Here is a 12,231-nt window from a genome sequence, read left to right on the forward strand (position 1 = left end):
CCCATCTCCCATGGCCATGTACCAGCATCTCTGTCAGATCAAATAATTTGAAAATTGTAATGATTTTGGCATTTCCTAGAACAGCCCAGGAAGCTGAAAGCATGGCCCAATTAAAAAATGCATCCCAGTTCGCTTCGTGGATTGGATGGGTGGGGGTCATTCCTGTTGAAAATGCACCTTGGGAGGTGGGGAAGTTTTTGTTGATTTATTTTCTGTCTCTCTGGTCACCTGCCTGGGCTGGCCTTCACTGCACAGAGGCCTGGATCCACCACAGGGCTTCATTAATACTGTGACTTCTCTTCTGTTTCTAGTTTAATTTTTGTGTAAGAAAGAGGAAAACAAAAATTTAAAAGCTGCATATCCCCAAAGCTGTAAAACTTTTTGAAATTTCATTTTCTAGGTGGTTTTACCAGATTGATGTTTTTGTTCATTTACTGATTAGTTGTATGAAGGAGAATATGGTTTATGGGCAGGCAGGCATCAAAGGAATCACACCCGAGTATTCTACCTCAGGAAATCCCAGAAAAGTGCCTTTAGACTTACCAGTGTTACGAATTATAAAGTCTTCAAACTGCTAAGCTTGATGATGACCAAATGGGGCCAGCACCATTTTTCTTACTGTTCTTTACTGTATAAAAAAATAAACATCATGTAAAATTTACCATTACACCATCTTAAAGGGTCCGGCCTAGTGGCGTTAAGTGTTTGTGTGTGCTGTTGTGTGACCATCACCACCATGTAGTTCCAGAACTTTCTTATCACCCAAACTGAAACTCCATACCCACTTCCAGTGCTATTTTCAAGATGTTATGGAGGCAGAGACGCTGCCTGGGCAGCACAGAGCACACACAGAGGTTTTCCGTGTAGGGAACAAAATCCCTGGATGCGGTGGAGAGAACAGACCAAGGAGCAGACAACGGTGGCAGAAAATTGTATGTCGATGACAGGAGTGGACACAGAGAGGGACCAGGGGAGAAGCAAAGGAAGAGGGGGGTTGAGGAACAGAGGAGAGGTTCCAGAAGCCAAACTTAAAAAAAAAGCACCCTGGGTCTGGCTGGCAGCTGCAGAACATTGTTATATTTGAGTGGAGCTGGAGGCTCTACAGATTAGCGAGAGCTGTTCCAGTTCCAGTTTATAGCTTAGTTTGAGTCAGACTCCCTGGTTTCCTGGATGCCCAGTCCTTGGTGGGATCCAGAAGCTCCATCATTCATTCCGTGGAGGTCTGCTGAGCATGTTCTGAGTACAGGAGACCCAGCTCTGAACAGGTCAGACCTCCCTCCGCTCCCCACACCTTCCCCCATCCAGTTCATCTTCTGCAGGCGGACCTGACTGAGAAGAAAGGAGGGAACAGGTACACACCGTGCTGTCAGATAAACCTGCAGCCAGGTATCACCGGAGAGGTGGGGAAGCCTGGAGGGAGCTGATGAGCAGGGGCTGTATGGGGATTGACTGGCATGCTTGGGAGCGGCTGGGAGGCACAGCTTTGACTGGCAGGAGGGGCTGGTCAGGCGAAGAGTGGTCCTGGCAGAAGGGAAGAGGAGCAATCACTGTGAAAGTTCTGGTGGGGACGCGCTTGGGACTGTGTAGGTAAAGCGGGTGGTTGGCTCGGCCGGTGGGTGAATACGGAGGAAGGGGAGCCCAGGAGGACTGGAGGATGTCAAGCCCTGAGAGTTCCAAGTGGGAAGGGGATTTGTTGGGGTGGTTCCCTGGGGAGATGTAACCTGATGGGTGGAACCCCATCCCTCTGGCTGCTGGGTGGGGAGCAGAGTGGAGAGGGCAGGCATGGACGTGGCATCAAAGAATATGTTGAGTCCCATCAGGGTCCACCAGCCACCCTTCAGTTGGCCTTTGATCACTCTGACTGCTTCGTGGAGAGTCTCGGGCTCTCTTCAGCGCCCCCTTATTGCTTGCTGTGTCACAAATGCCCCCAAATGTTGTAGCTTAAAACAAGGTTTGACTGGGGCTGGGCGGTCAGCTCCAAGATGGCGCCTCACACAGCCTTGACTGGAGCCTCAGCTCCTTGCCGTGTGGGTGTCTCCCTAGAGCAGCTGGCTTTGCCCAGAGTCAGTGACCCAAGAAAGAACCAGTGGGGAGCCTCAGTGCCTCAAATGACCTGGTCTCAGAATCCATGCGTGGTCACTTCTGCCCTGTTCTCTTCACGGGACGCGAATCCCTAAGTCTGGCCCACACTCAAGGGCTCTGCCTCTTCAGGGGGAGGCATGTCAGAGCATCCATGGATATGTTTTTAAACCACCACGCTCGCTGATCTCCATCTTTAATAGAGAGAGAATAGGTCTTGGGTCCCGAGCCTTCATTGGGCATTTTATTTGGCTAAAATTGAATAGCATTGCATCGTTTTCACAGTATGTATTTTTAGGGTTATTTTCCACTTATGTTGCTTAATACTGATTTTCCTTTTAGGGTAGTCATGTACATTATAAATATATTTAAGCTTAAAAAAATGAGTTGACTTAACGGAGATTATGAAGTAAGAAACACTAAGTAGATTTCAGAGGAAGGACAGAGAGAGTGAAAATGCCATAAAGTAGGAGGTGGAACGTGGTGGCCACGGCTGGGGCCTGCTGGCAGCAGAGTAGCTGAGAGTTCAGGCTCTGGGTTTGACCCCTGGCTCAGCCTCCTGCAGCTCTGTGACTGCGGGTGGTAATCTAGCCCCTTTGGACCTGTTTCCCTGTTGATAAAGTTAGTGAGCCACCTGCTGCCTGGGCGTTGTGGGGTATCCAGGGAAGGGCTCGGCACAGGGCCGGGTAGGGAGTAAGGGCCCATGAGTGTCCACTGCTATGATGGCAGCCTCTCCACACAGTCTTCAGGCTCCTTGAGATGCTCCTGGAGTGTGTGTTTGTGTGTGTGTGTGTGTGTGTGTGTGTGTGTGTGTGTGTGTGTAGCTGGAGAACTGAGGAGATACCCACCCCCTCTGTTCACTCAGAGCAGTGGTAGCACCTGTTGGTGAGGGGGGGAGGCTCCTTTGGGGGGCTCTTCATCTGGTCAGAACACTGAGATTGCCCATAAGAGATCAGTGGCCCGAGTAGCGGCCGTCCTCCTCACCCACTTGCCTGCCCAGCCGTCCTCCGTGCGTGCATCTTCTCTGTCCTTTCATCCATCCCATGCGTGTATGCGTCTGGCCTGCCTGCCTGCCATCCGTCCTTCCACCTACCCATCCATCCACCGATTTCCTTTGCACTGTCCACACGCGTGTCCATCGCCCATCTGTCTGCCATGCACCTGCCTGTCCTCCCCCGTCCCTTCATAGTTCTGTCTTGCCTGGCTCCTCGTGGCATCTACCTGTCCATGTATCTTGTTTTCCTTCGGGCGTCCACCCACCAGTCCATCCATCCATTCCTCCTTCCTTTTGTCCTTCCGTGCATCCACCTATCCATCCATCAGTGCATTGGTCCATCCATCCATTTAACAGGCATCTGATTTTGTACTGCTGCTGCTGCTTCTAAGTCGCTTCAGTCGTGTCCAACTCTGTGCGACCCCATAGACGGCAGCCCCACCAGGCTCCCCCGTCCCTGGGATTCTCCAGGCAAGAACACTGGAGTGGGTTGCCACTTCCTTCTCCAATGCATGAAAGTGAAAAGTGAAAGTGAAGTCGCTCAGTCGGGTCCGACTCTTCGCAACCCCATGGACTGCAGCCCACCAGGCTCCTCCGTCCGTGAGATTTTCCAGGCACGAGTACTGGAGTGGGGTGCCATTGCCTTCTCTGGATTTTGTACTGAGGATGTAGCAATGAACAAAAGAGCCCCTGCCATCAGAGCATTCCTGTCCAGTCAGGGAGGCCTGTACATTGTGAAGGATGAGAAGAGATGGTGGGTTATGCTCTAATGGTGTAGTGAGCACCTGCTGTATGCATGCAGCCTTATGATCAGTGAAGGCAAATGCATGAGGCCCTCATAGTGGGTGTGTGTCCACAGGACAGAAGTGTCAAAAGGGGATGTGATCAGCTCTACCTTGCAAGGGAGGGAATACTTGAAGGGCTCCTGTGGGATGTGCAGGAGGTGGCTGGAAAGGGTGATTGAGGTGGCAGGAACCACACAGGCAAGTTTGGGGATGTTTGCATGACTGAGGAGCCTCTGGACGGCATCCTGTCCTGGAGGAGAACTTGCAGGTTGGGGCCAGAGTCGGGGATTGTTGGGCCAATTTGAAGGAAACTCTGGGAGTCGCAGAGGATAAGCGTAGGCAGAGAACGTAGCAGGGAGGTTATTTCAGGCCAGTCAGGACTCCGTATACATGCTGGCTCCGTGAGGAGCCCTGGGAGAAGGGAACTCATTCACTAATTCACTCAGCGTGTCCTGCATGCTGGCCGTGTGTGGGCACAGGGGGTGCAGCAGGAAACAAGACAGGCCAGGTCCTGCCTCACCATCTGATCGGAGGCCTTAAACGTTAAGCATAAATCGATGCCACAGGATGCCCTGCCAGTAGTGAGAAGAGTGTAGTAGAGAAGACACTGGGGTGGGGTGGCGGTGGGGAGCACTGCCTGGGATGAACAGGCTGGCCTCTCCCAGGATGGAGGGCAGGCATGCCACGGGGCATGGGGGGAGAACAGCTTCCAGACAGAGGGGCAGCTCACAGAGGCCCTGCGGTGGGTGCAGCTGGCCTGCTGGGGCAGATGTGTGATCCAGTCTCTACGGACCCTAGCACTCAGCTTGTGAGGAGTGAATGGACTGTAGGCATGATGTCGGAGATCAGAGATGGAGAGGCCTGTACAGAGGGTTTGTGTTTTTTTTACTGTGGGTGCTGGGGAGCCTCTGAAGGTGGGTGAGCAGGGGAGGTTCCTGAGCATCGTTCTTGGGCAGCAACATGCAGGATGGCCAGGATGGGGAGGGCGAAGCTCTTGGGCCAAAAGCTTCTGGGGGTGCTGAGTCATGCAGTTAATGCCAAGGCTTTAAGATCACCTGAGCCTGGGACCCAGTCCTCCCCTGCCGCAAACCAGCGCTGTGACCCAGGCGAGGTACTTCTGCCTCTGAGCCTCCGTGTCCTCACGTTCAGAACAGGCCTAACCACGGCGCCTGTGTCTGGGGTTGTCATGGAGATGCCAGATGTCCGGAGTGAGCAGCCCCTCCCCTGACTGCGTAGGAACCTTGTGCCTGCTCAGTCGTGTCCAACTCTGCAACCCCATGGACTGTAACCCACCAGGCTCCTCTGTCCTTGGGGTCCTCTGGGCAAGAATACTGGGGCGGGTTGCCATTTCTTCCTCCAGGGGATCTTTTTGACCCAGGGATCAAACCTACGTCTCGTGCATTGCAGGTGGATTCTTCACCACTGAGCCACCTGAGTAGAAACCTTGCTCACACTGATTCTGGCAGCTTCCCAGGCCGGCGAGAACCGCATGTGTCGTGGATGGATGCAGTCTGGCAGGAGGGCAGCTCTATCGTTTCTGATGAAGATGCAGAGACGTGTCTCAGTGTACCATGCTGCAAAGGGGCCTGGGGCCTCCCGCCCTCCCTGGGGAGAGAACACACCCAAGTTACAAGGCCCCCAGCCCCGCAGTCTGTTCCGAGCTGTGCAGGGCCTGGGCGTCCGACAAGCCAAACAACTGTTTTTGAGTCACTGCAGTATGGCAGCCAAACGGAACTGCTTCCATGGTCGGCTCTGGCGGGAGGGGTGGAGGGACACCACCTCCTCCTCGAAGGGGAGGCTACTTGGCTGGAGTCAGGAGCACAGCTTGCAGAGTTGGGGTGGGGGGCCTCTGTGGACCTGGGCTGAGGTCTGCCCCAGGCCGACAGGGTGCCCACTTCGGGGCTGCCACGCTAGCTCTGGGTCGGCAGGGGTGGAGGGAGACGGGCGGCTGCATGGAGGGGTGTCTCTCCCTGCAGGCATCGGCAGGCTGGAGCCAGCTGCTCTGGCCTTGGCAGGGCAAACACAGAGCAAGTCAGCACAGCCTCCGCAGTGCCAAGGCCGGGAGCAGGCTTGCGGCTCCCGTTCCGCTTCTGTGGGCGGGGCCTTTGTGCCCACCTGGCTTCCCCCCGGGGCCTGGCCCTCCTGCACCCCCCCATTCTCTGACAGTGATGGCTAATTAGAGCTGATGTCCTCTGGGGGCACTTTCTATGTGCCAGGCACTGTGCAAAATGTTTTCATGTATACTAAGTTGCTTAACACTCGCAAAATACTGTTCGCATTTTATGGAGAAGGTGATGGAGGCACAGAGGAGTTAAGTAAATTACCAAAGGTCCCACAGCCAGCAAGTAGTAGATAGAGCTGATTCCAGAATCCATGCTTTTAGCTTCTTCACGAGATCACCTCCTACAGCCAATGTTGACAGTGCCAGCTGCAGCCCCTAGCCCCCGGTGTGCAAGAGGCAACCTTTCCCTTAAATTAAAGTGAATCCAAGTATAATAGTCTCAGCCCTTTCCTCTTGGTCACAAGCTGGCTGCCACAGCTCCAAGCATCGCATTCTTACAGGAGGATAGCATCCAAAAGCAGAATGGGAAGGGATGGGGTCTCCTTTGCCATTTTCTCTTTGGGGCAAGGGTGTTTTCCAGAAGACCTTAGCAAATTTGGGTCCATCTGTCCAAGTTGGGTCACATGCCCATCTGTAATTGCAAGGTGCTGGGAATACAAGTATCTGACCTTTCCAGACTTCACGCGCGGCAGGCTCTGCCATCAGAAAAAGAAGCAGATAGGAATGGCTGGTGGGGAGCAGCCCAATTGGCCTGATCTTCAAGCAGGGGTTGCCACCTCCATTTTACAGATGAGGAATGAGGCTCAGTGGCAGGAGCCTGGCCTGGGTCTGTGGACCCCGTGCTGGCATCGAGCATCTGGGCGGGGTGCTTCCTCCACGTTCGTTTCAGAACTGCACCTCGAGCTGGGGGTCAGCCTCTGGAAGGCTGCAACAGGGCGTGTTTGTCTTTTGGGCGTCCTTGTGTGACTCAGGAATGAACATCTAGAAGGTTCTAAATCACCCTGTACTGTACTGGAAGAGCTCGTGTTACCCACACTCCTCTCTGTTTGCAAATGCCACAAACCCAATTCCAAAAGTGTGTTTGTGGACTCCTGTAACCAGTGACGGTGCAGCTGAGCCCAGGCACCCTTGGGTCTCCATCCTCAGCTTTGCTTTCCCCTGTGTGGAATGCATCCTTGGGCATGTTCTCCTCACGGGTCAGAGATGGCTAAGGTCAGTTCTAGGCTAGCATCTAGTGATTCCAAAGAGGGCACGGAGAGGAATTCCTGGGAAATGTGCCAAGGAAGATTCTGACCGGCCCACCCTTGTAGAGGGGAAAGGAGTCTGTTGGTGGACGGGGCCACTGGGTCAGGGAGGGACAGATGCTGGTTAGATACAGTGAAAAAGTTGCTTACTCCAGATGAGTGAGTGATGGAAAGGTGAAGGATAGATAGATGGACAGATGAATGGAGGCATGAATGTGCTGATGGTTAAACAGATAGGTGCTTAGATGGACAGATAGATGGACCAATAGCTGGATGTGTGGTTGGAATGGGAGACAGCTGGCCGACTGTAGCTCCCCCTCCTTTCCTAGAAGCTCCCTGGGCAGAGCTGCCTGTGTGAGTGATAATGCAGGCTCCACTGGGTCTTCCACTGAGGCAGCTAACTGCTTAGCCCCCAAAGCCCGTCTAAACCTTCAGTTTCATTTTTGTAGCAAGGTCATTTCTGCTCCTTCCCCCATTAGTGTCTTTAATAACACTTACTCTTCCCACAGCACAAAATGATGCTTTAGAAAACTTGAAAGATTTAGAACAACTTGCAAAAGCACATGGGGAGTCGTCATGGTCCTGGCCTGCGGACCCCTTGACTCTGCCAGCTGGTGGGTGTCCGTCTGTGGCTCTTCTCTGACAGCTGCAGGTGCCGGTGCTTGGCAGCCCCTGTGCTTTGGTTTAGGGAGCGCCAGCCTCATGGGGCCTGGTCCCAGCCATACTTGCTTCCTCCAGTGGGGAGATGAACGGTGGTGACCTTTTTGGCAGGCGAACCAGAACCAAGGTGTGGGCTGTTCCTACCTCTCTTTGGAGGTGTGTCTGTCGCTACAAGGCTGCAGGGAGGCGGGCGCTTTCACGGCTGCTCCCCTGGGAGCTGCCTTCTCAACTCAGAGGAACATGCACATCACAGGAGGCCACGAGCTGCCTGCCTCCTTGGGGACACGCTCTGAATGGCCAGCCCTCACCTGAACGTGAATGTTCTGCCCATTTTCATACCAGCCTGTTCCCCTCAGGCAGGCAGTTCAGACCACCCTGTCAGACACCCTCAGAGGGGCAGGCAGACGGGGTCTCAGGCGCTGGATGGGCTATGAGTGTCCAGAGCAAAGAGGCACAGGGTTGCTCCCTGGTGCTGCTTAGGGTGTGGGCTTGGGAGCAGAGTACACGGGTCCTCAGTTGGGTGCTGCCACTCAGGCCCTCACAAGGTCTGGCTGTGTTCCTGTGTGAGGCGCAAGGCAGGGAGAAGGCGGCCCTCTCCCCATGTCCTGGGTTTTCCTTCTTAGGCCCCGCAGAAACAGCAGCGCCCTGCTCTCAGGTACCTGCCCTTCTGCCCAGAATATCTGCTGCTTTTCATCAAACATGCTAGTGTCACCTCCTCCAGGAGGCCTCCATGACTACTCCAGTTGAAGAAAGCTTCTGTATACCCTGGTTGCCTCTCCTGGATATCAGCCCTGTGTCTGTGTCCTTTCTGATGTGGATGGACGTATGAGTGACTCTGGGTTCCAGTGTGTGACGGGCTTGAGCAGGACTCCCACGGCTGGGCTTCTGGGCATGTGGCCGTGGGTCAGAGCGGGTGGTGGGCAGGCAGAGGCAGGGGGCGTGCCTCTGGTCCCAGGGCTCTCTTGAGGGCTGATGCCTGGCCTTGTCCTCATTAGTGCAACGCATGGGGAAATAGCGTACCAGCCTTCTTGCCCCAAGAATCCGAGTAGTCACCTCCCTCCCTTGCAAAGCTGCTTGCAAAGATGAGGCGTCTGCCAAGCCACATTTATCAGCCAATCATTAATTCATTTCCTCATTTTTTATTAATCACTGCCACCAGCCAGAGCTTCAGATGGGGATGAAAAGCACTGGGGAGGCACCAGGTTGGCAGAATTGCCACCCCAACCAAGGGAACGGGGAGCTGGAGCCCGGCTGGGGCCCTCCAGTGGGGGCTGCTCCACCTTTGGGGGCATTTAGAACAGCTCCAGGGGCCCTGCTTGTCTCCTTTCATCAGGGGGAACTGCTCTGACAGCCTGTGCACACACGTCTGTATGTTTGCATGTTTGTATTGCTGCGTGCATGTGTGTGGGTTGACGGTGTAGTGTGTTATGTGGTGCATCTGGGAGACATGGGTGTGTGATGTGGGTACACACAGAGCCTGTGTGCATAGTGTGTGTTCTTATGTGTGTGGTATGTGGGGGCTGTGGGTGTGTGACATGTGTACACACAGAGCCTGTGTGCATAGTGTGTGGTATGTGGGGGGGTGTGGGTGTGTGACGTGTGTACACACAGAGCCTGTGTGCTTGTGTGTGTGGTATGTGGGGGCTATGGGTGTGTGATATGTGTACACACAGAGCCTGTGTGCATAGTGTGTGGTATGTGGGGGGGTGTGGGTATGTGATGTGTGTACACACAGAGCCTGTGTGCATAGTGTGTGTGCTTGCATGTGTGGCATGTGGGGGCTGTGGGTATGTGACATGTGTACACACAGAGCCTGTGTGCATAGTGTGTGTGCTTGTGTGTGTGGTACGTGGGGGTGTGGGTGTGGTACGTGGGGGGTGTGGGTGTGTGATGTGTGTACACACAGAGCCTGTGTGCATAGTGTGGGGGCTGTGGGTGTGTGATCTGTGTACACACAGAGCCTGGGTGCATAGTGTGTGTTCTTGTGTGTCATGTGGGGGCTGTGGGTGTGTGATATGTACGCACAGAGCCTGTATGCGTAGTGTGTGTTCTTGTGGGTGTGTCTGTGCATGTGGTGTGCGCAGTGTGCATGGGTGGAGGCAGGGGGAACACACAGACTGACAAGGAGTTTCTCTGGATGATTAATGGCCTTTGGAAGGAGGCGCTGCGTCCATCAGACGCTCCTGGCAGGTTCTGAGCTCGGCTCCCTGCCTGCCTCCTGGCTGAACCAGCCCAGGTGAGGCTGTGTTCCCAGCCGGTGGCCCAGGGCTGGTGGGCCAGGTCCCTGAGGGAACAGAGCCCCCTCCAGGGCTGCTTGCTTTCAGCTTGGCCTGCCCCAGGTCCTTTCTGCCCTTGCCCCCCCGCCTCCCCCCCGTGTGCAGTGTGGACCACCCGGTCAGCAACGCGGAATGCTGCTTTGACCCCCACCCCTAGGGCACCCACCCCCCAGGGACTGTTGTTCAGCAGGATCAGACCAGGGCCCAGGAACCTGCATTTTTAACAAGTGTCATGGGGGTCTGATTCTGGAGGGCTGCAGACCACACTTTGAAGAACCCACTAGTGCTACAAGGGAAGGTGCCCTCCCCCTTCTGTATTTGTCCCTCGTGCATCCATTCTGCCTCCCTTTCGTTGGCTGTGTGACCCTAGGCAAGTCACTTTACCTCTCTAGGCCACTTCCTCACTTTTTAATAATAATCCTGCCTCTCACTCATCTGGGAATCTTTCTGGGCCTCAGCTTCTTCATCTGTGTCATGTGGGTATACTAGCCCGAGCCTCCTTGGGTTCTCAGGTTCTTGGGAGGAGTGAATGAGTCATTCCTGTGGGCATCTAAGTGGCTGTCGCTGCTGTTCCATGCCCTGGAGCTAGGGTGGTGTGGTTAGGGCCATGTGGCGCACAGTGGGTTTTCAGGGAAGTGAATATCTTTCTAAATCCTAGTAATAGCATCTGAGCTTACTGAGCTTCCTACCACCTGTGGCTTGCGACCTCCTTACCCCCATTTTACAGACAAGAAAACTGAGGCTCAGAGAAATCACGTGACTCACCTGAGGTGAGACGGCCCAGGAGGGCTTGATCCCCAGACCCTTGGGATCTTATTTCTGCCCTTGGCCTTCAGGTTGGGGAGGTGGGTGAGGTTGAGGCTCCAAAGTCATTAACCCCCTCCCTTCCCCCAGCAACCCTGGGAACGCCGGCCGAGGGCACAGCGGGGCGGGCGGGGCTGGAGGGGTTGGGAGGCGTTGGAGCCACAGCCGCCAGCAAATCCAGCCCAGCTGGGGGATTAGACCGCATCTGGCTCGGTTTACACCAGAGAAACAAAGGCGGCTGCCGGCGCCTTTATCTAGTAGGGAGGGTTGGGCGGGGGGAGCTGCCCTCAGCCCTGTGGGGGACCTGGGTGGAAGGGAGGAGCGGAATCTGGGCCCTGATCCCGACACTAGCTCCCCTACCTGCCCTGTGACCCACAGGGAGGTGACCTCACTTCTCTGGATGAAGGACAGAGTGTTTCTGGGGTGAAGTAGAGGGGCCAGGCTGTGGGGTAGGAGGGCAGGGAGTCCTCGGAGCCCCAGTTCCCTGCAGCTGCCCTTCCCAGGCAGCCTGCCCAGCCTGGAGTGGGGGTCCCCACCCTAGGGGCACGTGGAATGTGAGCACTTCCCCCTCAGGCTGTGGCCCCAAACTTAGCACTAGGTCTCCCCTTTCAGTCATAGAAGGGAAACAGCCAATAAAACAGAAAATCAGAGCGAGCCCGGAACTGCACCCCTCCTCCAGCAGCACGGAAGTGTTGGCTTGGGGGGGTGTGCTGGTTATTTATGCCTCCCTGACCCCAAGGGGGTTCTGGCCCCCGGAGGGGTGGGTTCTTAGCTCTCCCCCCACCGACAGCTCGCGGGTGTGGAGGTGTTCTGACGCCTCCCTGTCACCTTAGGGGCGGGGGCTTGAGCTCCCCCTCACCGCCTCAGGGGTGGTGTGGGCCTGGCTCCTCCCCAACGGCCCCAGGGCTGGGGGTGGGGGGTGCACCGCCTGCCCACCCCGGGAAGCAGGAGGGCGCGGGTGCCAGGCTGGCGGAGGTGGCCGGTGGGTGCGCGGCTCGCCGGAGCCAGGAGCTGACCTTATTAGCCGGGGGCAGCTGTTCGTGAAGCACATCTGGCAGCGGGCTGCGGCTGTATCCCGCGGACTGCCCCCGCCCCCCAGCCTGGCGTTACCTTCCAGGAATGCTGGCAGCGCCTCTCCATCTGGAGCGCGTTTCTGGGGCAGCCGGCGCCCCCTCCGGCGCCGGGCCCGGGGCTGGGGGTGGGCGCCGCCCGCCCGGATTTCCTGGCTCCTCCCTCCTCCGCTGCCGGTGTGGCTCCCAGGGTAGGCCTGCCACTGGGCCCGAGGCAGAAGGGGCAGCGGATGTGATGTGGCTTTCTTCCTGGGAGG

At 55.8% G+C, this 12,231-nt stretch overlaps 1 protein-coding gene and 1 long non-coding RNA gene across 7 annotated transcripts in view; one reads left to right on the forward strand and one right to left on the reverse strand.

Moving 5' to 3' along the window:
* Positions 1–12,231, forward strand: part of GSE1 (Gse1 coiled-coil protein) — a 395,102-nt gene that overhangs the window by 40,326 nt on the left and 342,545 nt on the right. The window lies entirely within an intron of this gene.
* Positions 4,727–12,156, reverse strand: LOC139177048 (uncharacterized). The gene is made up of 2 exons (XR_011561432.1): positions 11,921–12,156; positions 4,727–5,395 (listed from the first exon to the last, which is right to left on the reverse strand). It is a non-coding gene; the product is annotated as an uncharacterized lncRNA (long non-coding RNA).

Source organism: Bos indicus, chromosome 18 (assembly GCF_029378745.1).
Source record: "Bos indicus isolate NIAB-ARS_2022 breed Sahiwal x Tharparkar chromosome 18, NIAB-ARS_B.indTharparkar_mat_pri_1.0, whole genome shotgun sequence".
Classification (NCBI taxonomy): domain Eukaryota; kingdom Metazoa; phylum Chordata; class Mammalia; order Artiodactyla; family Bovidae; genus Bos; species Bos indicus.